Genomic DNA, 9,378 nt, shown 5'->3' with positions numbered 1-9,378 from the left:
GATCTAAAGATGAACTTCCAAACTATACTAAGTCATACAGAATGAGCTCAAAAATTATGCTTTCGGGTTTGGAGTGTATGAAAATAGCAACCAGATTTGAACAAACTAGAGGTTTTCACCATTAGTTATTTTGACTCTAACATGTATTCAGTTTAAGATAAATGTATTTTATGATTTTCTACATGGTTCTGAGATTGGGAGCATCTCAAACTCCAGGCAGCATTTCACAGTCAAGTTACAAAAGCCGGACAACATTTATAAGGGGAATGTGGACACCATCTTAGCACAACAATATGACCGATGCCACTATAATGTCACAAAAATATGTGGGAAATAAATTACTTTCCAGGAATCTACAAGAAAATATAAAATCCTCACACTGAAATTAAGCACATGTTGCTGGTTACTTACGGATTCTGACATCATAATACGTTTACACAACCTGGTGGGTGACGAGAGAATATAGAAATTCAATCAGCACGTGCTTGAGAGAGGTGGACACGTGTGATGGCCAACTTGTTTTGCTTCCTCATTGAAACAAACTGGAATCTTCCTACAACAAGCAACTTTCCTTTTTTAAGTGTAAGTCCATCAAAAGGATTAAAAAAGAAGAAAAATACTAAAGCTTGACCATATAAAATAGGAAAAACAGCAGAAAATCCCAGTTGTCCAAGTCAGGGCAGATAGCAAATAAAACTAAATATAGCTTAAGGAAGGTACTATACAGGTCCTGGTGTTCCTTCATGTTGGAAGTGAGCATAAAAAAATTTTTTTAAGTGAGAGAGAGAAAGCACAGGGTGGGTCTCTTGGCCTCGGGAGCTCCTCCCAGCTGGAGAGCCATCATGCACCCCTCCGTGAGCTCAGATGGGGAGCATCTCAGTACTTGGTTGTCCCTGGCAGAATCTCTCTGATCACTCCTTATCTTTTGGAAAGTAGATCAGCTCTGCAACTTCCCCACCCACAGGGAAGTTAACCCCGGCCCTCCTTTCTGTTCTCGTCTAATTCTGAGCTCTTTCATTTTCTCAGTTCATCTCCTCAGAGAGAGCTTTCCTCGGGCGGGTGTGTGCACTCACTTCTTCTGTCCTCATTTTCAGAGCTTACAATTATGTCGTCCTTTCCACTTTCCGTTCTCTTTCAAATACCCCACAGCACCCTTTGCAGGCGTGGTATTATTCCCAATTTACTCAGGAAATGAAGCCACCATCAACAGACTCACTGTTTGTATACATGATCCATTCCCACCTCTATCCTGAAAAAAGGATAGTACCTTCACATGTATAAGTATTACATAAATAACTTTCTCATGTAAATTCCTTTTGGATACCAAAACTTTCTCACTTAATTCCTTTTGGATACCAAAGCATCATTTAAATATTTTGTAGGAAATCCATCTCCAAAAACATGTATGTCATAAAGGATAGTCAATGTAATTTAACCGTTTCTTGAAGACACAAGTTTGTCACTATAAGCATCTGTCATTTTATGATGATGTAATGTAGTTTTGCTTCTTTGCATTTAGCAATTTTCCCCCTTATTCTTCTAATTGGGCTATCTGCTGTTGCCTCTTACATTAGTGGGCCTGCCTCTTACAGTCCCATTTCTATTTCAAATCCCTCAGAGTCATCTAAACCAAAAATCAGATAACCATGTTTAGTAAGAACTGCATGTTAGATTAGGTTAAGGGATGACATAGAAATTAATGTTAATAGGTTTGGTGCAGCCCTTAAAAAAGCTATTTCACTTCTCAAAGAAAACCTTTTCATCTTACTTTCCATTCAGGGCCATGGTAAGAAAGGAAAACATGAATTTGTCAAAATCTAAACTTTAGATTAAACTAGGTGTTATGAAGTTTGATTTCCACTTACATTCACATCTACCCAACTTATTGCATCCTCCGGTGAATTATCTGCAAATAGGTCTCTAGGCAGAGTCGTCATCTATAATAATATTACTTTTTTTTGTCTAGTGTTATTGGCATTATTTTAATTCACAGAAATTTGGGCAATCTATCCCAGATCCCAAAGTTATTTTGAATAATAGTTCAAAAAGAAAAAGAAAGAAAAACAACAACACACTATCAAAGTTGATAACTAGTGCAAAAACATCATTTCTAAACATTATTCACCATAAAGAGAGGAAAGTTCACTGGACTAGAGATAGTAAATCTGGTTTTAATGCTAACTAGCTACATGAACTTAACTAAGTCATTTGATCTATCTAGTCCAAATAGTCTACTTTTGTTTTTAATTAACTGACATGATTGAACACTTTTAAAGACCCACTCAGCTCCCAGCTATCCTGGCATTTCAAATATGGTTTGAAAAGCAAACTCTGTGAAATGGATGACATCTAGTGGCTTCTCAGTTTATATGCATCCTAACTAGCCAACAATTCCCATGAAGTCACTATCAATTACTACAATCTCATACATGCAAATATTTAGAATTTTTAAACATAGAGGGACCTAGAGGGCCATCTAGCTCAACCTCCTTATTTTACACTCATGGTGACTGAGAGCCAAAGTCATCATAGCCTTGCTTAAGGTCACACTGCTAGATGTGACTCAAGTCGACTGACTCAAAATCTAGTGTGTTTGTCTTTTATATATTTCCTAGAGGCCCGGTGCATGAAATTCGTGCACGGGGTATGTGTCCCTCAGCCCAGCCTGCACCTTCTCCAATCTGGGACCCCTCGAGGGATGTCTGACTGCCCGTTTTGGCCCGATCCTACTGGGATTGGGACTAAACGGGCAGTCGGACATCCCTCTCACAATCCAGGACTGCTGGCTCCCAACTGCTCGCCTGCTTGCCTTCCTGATTGCCCCTAACTGCTTCTGCCTGCCAGCCTGATCACCCCCTAACCACTCCCCTGCCAGCCTCATTGATGCCTAACTGCTCCTCTGCCAACCTGTTTGCCCCTAACTTCCCTCCCCTGCAGACCTGGTCACCCCTAACTGCTCTCCCCTGCAGGCCTGGTTCCCCCCAACTGCTCTCCCCTGCAGTCCCGGTCTCCCCTAACTTCCCTCCTTGCCAGCCTGGTCACCCCTAACTGCCCTCCCCTGCAGGCTTGATCGCCCCCAACTGCCCTTCCTTGCAGGCCTGGTCCCTCCCAACTGCCCTTCCCTGCTGGCCATCTTGTGGCAGCCATCTTGTGTCCACATGGGGGCAGCCATCTTTGACCACATGGGGAGAGCCATCTTGTGTGTTGGAGTGATGGTCAGTTTGCATATTACTCTTTTATTAGAGAGGATGTTCCCCACAAAAGCCAAAAAAAAAAAAGGCAAGAAATAATGCCATAGAAGACCGAGAGTTATTTCATTCCTTTGTGTAAGGTCATTATCTGTCATCGTACCTGTTACAGTTTTGTAATGTGTGTTTAGTTGTTTAACTTTCCCCATTATCTGTAAGTTTCATGGGGCTAGGAACCCCAGGTCTCACTCATTTTTGCGGCCTAAGTGCCAAGAGTTACATTGAGCTTATCTCTGATGCTCAAATCTATCTATATATCTACCTACTTTCCTATCAATCAAGAATTGATAACAGCCCTCGCTGGTTTGGCTCAGTGGATAGAGCGTCAGTCTGGGGACTGAAGGGTTTCAAGCTCAATCCTCAGTAGGGGGCATGCAGGAGCCAGCCGATCAATGATTCTATATCATCATCGATGTTTCTACCTCTCTCTCCCTCTCTCTTCCTCTCTGGAATCAATAAAAATATATTTTAAGAAAAAAGAATTAATAACATATTGTCAATATATCCTTTCAAAATGTACATAGTAAGGAGCATGAAATTTTATCAAATAAGAATACAATTGTGCATTTCATGTGTGACCAAAAAGAAGACAAGTTTATTGATTGAACTGCTTTTTCCCACCTTTCCGTTGGAAAACCACCTATCTCCATTTTCCATCACTTGACCCAATCTCCCTCAGCCCCAGAAGTTCATGACTAAGTTGTGGCCAGTTCCAGTTTGTCCTCACTCTGACTAAAGAGACTGGTTTAAGGACTTCCTGCTGGAACCACTGAGAAAGATGCCTCTTCCTTCTCTAGAAACTTGAGCATTAATATGTAAACACTAGCGTTCCCGTTGCAGGAAAAATCCTGCAATAGGATTTCCTGCTGCACTCTACCCTGCCTCCGATCCTCCCTTGTCGCCCGCCCCGCCTTCTCGGCCAGCCTGCCTGCTTTTCCCTTCGCCCCCGGCCCCGCCTCCGCTCCTCCCTTGTCGCCCGCCCCGCCTTCTCGGCCAGCCCGCCTGCTTTTCCCTTCACCCCCGGCCCTGCCTCCGCTCCTCCCTTCTCCTCCCCCGGGCTTGCTTGCTTCTCCGAAGCTTTACTTCCTTCTGCAGCTCTTGGCTTCTTTCGAAGCTGTCTTGATATGCAAATTAGCCGCCATCTTTGTTGGGGTAATTTTCATACTCGTCCTGATTGGTTGGTGGGCGTGGCTTGGCTGGTGGGTGTGGCTTGGGCGTAGCGAAGGTGCGGTCAATTTGCATATTTGTCTATTATTAGATAGGATGATATAGATTCAAAATACCCAGTGGCCATTTTTCCTGTCATGCAGAAAAAGCTCTTTGAAAAATAAAGCTGGTAAATGAAAGAAAGCAGAGATAGAGTGAAACAGTGGCGTGGTGTCATCAAAACCACTGGATCTACCATGGATTGATGGGTCCAGGGTTCAATTCCTGGTCAAAGGCACGTACCTCGGTTGCAGGCTCGATCCTGACCCAGTCAGGGTGTAAGTGGGAGACCAACAATCACTGTGTCTCTCTCACGTCGATGTTTGTCTCTCTGTGTGTGTCTCTCCCTCTCCACTGTATCTAAAAATCAATGGGAAAAATATCGTTGGGTGAGGATTAGCAAAAAAAAAACAACAAAAAAACAAAACAACCAACCACTGGATTGGCTATGCCACTTTCTTTGTGTTTAAAATGAGTGGGCTTCTGTCCCCTGAAATCAAGTGCAGAGAATTCTGAAAGGCAGGACTCAAAGAACAATTTTGAGAACAAGTCATTCAAATTCAGTTCTCAACTGTTTCTATGCAAAATTAGGCAAATGCATTATCTCAGTGTGAAATAGAAAGTTATATCCTAAACTAGAGGCCCGGTGCACAAATTTGTGCACAGATGGAGTCCAGCCACCCACCCCGAGGGGGGCCAATCGGGGCGGGCCGGTTGGGGGGAGGGGATGCGGGAGGTTGGCCAGCCGGCTCTGACCCCGATCAAGGTGGGGGGGATGATCAGGAGTGGGGATGGCGGGAGTGGGGGCCGCGGGCAGTTGGCCAGCTGTCCCCACCCCCAACCGGGTGGGGGGGCCAATCGGGGGCTGGGCCAGCCAAGGGGAGGGGTTGTGGGCCGTTGGCCGGCCAGCCCTTCCCCTAATAAGGGTTGGGGGGCCAATCAGGGCCCCGATAGGGCTGGTTGGCTGCGGCAGTGGGCGTCATAGCAACCAGTAGTTCTGGTCATTCTGTAGTTCTAGTTGCTTGGCTTTTATATATATAGACTAGAGGCCTGATACACGAAATTCATGCAAGAGTAGGCCTTCCTTCCCCTGGCTGCCAGCACCGGCTTCCCTCTGGCACCTGGGACGTGGGCTGGCTTCCCTCTGGCTGCCCACAGGCACCTGGGACCCGGGCTTCCCTCCGGCTGCCCATCAGCACCCAGGACCTGGGCTGGTTTCCCTCCGGCCCTGGCTTCATCCAGAAGGACATCTGGTCTAATTAGCATATTACCCTTTTATTATTATAGATAGGAAATATGAATTATCTCTTTCTTTAAATACATATAGAATGCACAATCTGAGTGGCTTATAAAGAACAACAATTTATTTCTCACAGATCTGGAAGCTGGAAGTCCCTGATCAAGGCACCAGAGGATTCAATGGCAGGTGAGAGCCCCCTTCATAGATGGCTCTTTATGCTGCGTCCTCACACAGCAGAAGGGGTAAGACGAGCTCTCTGAGGTCTCCGTTCACAAGGCCTTTCCTCTCAAGACCTAATCACCCTCCAAGGGTCTCACCTCCTAATGCCATCACATTCTTTTACCACTACCCCATTTCTCTGTGGACCCTTAGAGACACACAATTTTAAACATCTGTCAGTTTTGTTTTGTTTTTCACGTGCTGGGATTAATCTTCATTTGTAGGATTGTCATTCAGCAAAGAAGAATTAGAACTGGAATTCCAATTACCCTATACATAAGAAAGGAAAATAATTACGAAAACCTATTTAACTTGAGAGCCTTTTAGGAACAGTTAACTGATACATGTATGCTAAACACATGCAAGTCATTGACCTCCGGTAACGGTGCAATGGCTAATACAGTGACATAGAAAACAATGTTCAGTCTTTTAGTTAGCTTTATAAGTAACATGAAGATACTATTCTTAAATATTAAAATTAAAATTTATAAAAGATACAGACATTAAGATCAAAACAACAACAGGAGTGCCTTCCTATGCTTTCATGTGACAGTCTGTGACTGCAGGAAATAACCTCGTGTGGGTAATGCAGTTTGGAAGAATAGGAGAAAACACAAATTTTGGAGATAAATAGACTTGCTTTTGCTAACTGTATACCTTTAACTAAACCACACTAAGCCTGTTTCCTCAATGATTGAGGTACCCTGCAGAATAATTATGAGGATTAAATGAGTTGCTCAAAAGCAGCAGTTCTTAGTAAGATGAGATTCCCGCCTGGAACACAGATGTTTAAATGAGAGGCAGCTACACAGGAGCCTCCTGAGATGTAAATGACCATCTGCAGTCAGAGGGCCCCTGACTGGTGAGAGACCGAAGAAGTGGTGCTTCTTGAGCTCCATGTTGAGACAAAAGAAACAAACCTCAGAGCGGGAAAGGACCAGGAAATATAGGTAGAGGATGGAGAGCATTAGAATATAGCAAAATTCATCAAGCCTCTCATTTACTAGCTCTGTCATTCCCCTTATTTGCTACTTTCTACACAGGCAAATGCAAATGTTTAAAATAAGAAACACTATAAACTTCAGTTCAGGCTCAAGCTAGAAGAGAGTGGGTGAGACGAGTCCCATCTCACAATCCATCCTGGGAGGAGAAAAATCTCTGGAAAGAACGTGGCTTCTGGCATCTTAAGAAGACAGGGAAGTAGGCTGAGTCCTATGGGCCTGCACAGAAAAAGGGTGAGGTGAGAAACTCTGAAAATGTGGCTCGTAACTGCTATGAGGCACATTAAAGTCTCCAACATTTCATTCATTTCCAAGAGAGTTGTATAACCAATATGTGATCCAGATACAAATAGCAACTGTGAATTTGCTGAGGTTTCATGCTAGGCATGGAGAGATGGCAAGGTTTAGATGAATCTGAGGGGGTAAGTGCATGACCAATGAGCAAAGATCAGGACACAGGAAAATAGTGTCAGCTCTCCTGGGATACATCCATTTGTTTGGAATTGATGAGAACAGAGAAGGAACATGAACGGGAAAGTGATTAGAGTGTAAGCTGTGAAGGTCCTTGAATGCTAGGATAAAGACCACCTTTGCTCTTGTCAATGAAAAACCATTTAAGGTTCTCAGCAAAATAAATAAATAAATAGATAGATAGATATGACAATAATGAAGTTAATTCCTGAAAACTCTTCAGGATAATTTCTAATGAACCTGAGAGGGTAATTAGCCAGAACATTCATTCCTCAAACACAATTAACATTTACAGCCCTTAGAGTTTTTTAAGTACTTTTCATACATCTATTTTCATTTTATTCTCCCAACAAGTTCCAGAATCATGGGTTAGTCTTATCCCCATTTTATAGCTGAGAAGCACGAATATATCACACAAGGGCCCAACAGGAAACAGAGGGCAAACTCAAATTAGAGTCATTTAAAGAGAGTTTATTTACAAGGGGTTATAAAAAGATGGGGAAGTGTAGAGGGTCAGAAACCTGGGGCCAATAATAGTGGGAACCACTCCCAGGCCAGGAGGGGTGAGGAGGGTGAGTTTACTGGAACGTAGGAGGAAAGAGTTGTGTGAAGAGGATTGTGGTGAGATGAGCAGTGACCTTTGGTAGTAAAACTTCAACAGTCCACGGCAGCCTCCTCCCAGGGAAGAGCCAAGGGAATGAATACCCTGGTTTTGTTCTCTGCCCTCCCATCTCGTGTTAAAGGTCCCATAATGCCGGTGGTCTTAATCCAGCATCTAGAAGGGTTCAGGAATCTGGAGAAGGCGCTGTGTGTAAATTAATCAAGAGTCCAGAGACGAAACATAATTTTGGAAGGCATTTGGGGGGCCACAGGAGCTTGGCTAAAGAAACCAAGTTCTCCCTCTGGACCCCTTGCTTTTTATTAACACAAATTGTCCTAAGGCAACATAGATATACACATCAAAGGCCAGGGTTTAATATACAGAATCCATTGTCAGATTGGAGGAACTACCTCTGTTCAGTTGTTTGGCCAGGAGGAGGCAATAACATGTAGATTGAAATGTCCTCAGCAATCTGGCAGCAAGAATCATTTATGCATCCCTTTCAGGTTTGGGGAAATGCCCTCAGCCACTTCCAGATGATTCAGCCCTGCTGACATGCTGGAATTGGCTTCCGGCAGTCCCACTGGCTGGAAGGAACTGGAAGCCAAAGGCACAGGAGTCCATTGATACAGGCTATACCTTTCCCCCTCAACATCCTCTCTAGTCTTCCATCCACAAGAAAAATTTATATCCCCAGCACAAGGGACACATGAAGTCCCTTAAGAGTGTGTCATCATGGATTCATGTTGATTCAAACACGTTCCCTTGTGAAACCCAAAGTTAGCCACTCTGGGTGTCCTTCATATGTGACAGAAGGAAAAGTTGGGAGAAGGTAAAAGAAAGGGAAGAAGTGAAGCTACAGTCCACACTTCTTTCTGGTCACGAGGGCTAGGTTCGTCATCATAGCACCAAGACCGGCTTCATGGGTGCACAACCTGTGGGTGGTGGTGGTAGTAAATATATAAAAATTGCTTAATTACCTGTTGTTCTCTGGACCTGAGATCTGTAGGATGCTCCCTTTATTTGCTTAGGCCTAAATGTGCATGTGATGGGAGACCCCTTCCGAACACCAGAGGGCGCTGTGCCACTGGGATACCAGCAACTGCTTTTTTACAGCTCCTACATGTTTGCATCACATTCAACCTTTCAGAAAAGCCTTCTGCTTTTTCTTTTGGCAGTTCTTGGGCCAGCACCGGTTTCTAGGTTGAAAGAGAACGCGAGGTTAAGAGAAGATGCTAGAGACCAAGATGCACAGCAGTAAGAACAATTCGTAATTGCTAGCCTGCACTGTTCAGCCTCTAGGAAATTCAGTAATCTCATTCTTTCTTGTCTTCATTATCCCCATTGAAAATTAATACACAATTCAGGCAGACATGTCTAAAGAGCACAATT

This window comes from Cnephaeus nilssonii (genome assembly GCF_951640355.1).
Source record: "Cnephaeus nilssonii genome assembly, chromosome: 2".
NCBI lineage: Eukaryota > Metazoa > Chordata > Mammalia > Chiroptera > Vespertilionidae > Cnephaeus > Cnephaeus nilssonii.
This window is presented reverse-complemented; position numbering follows the sequence as displayed.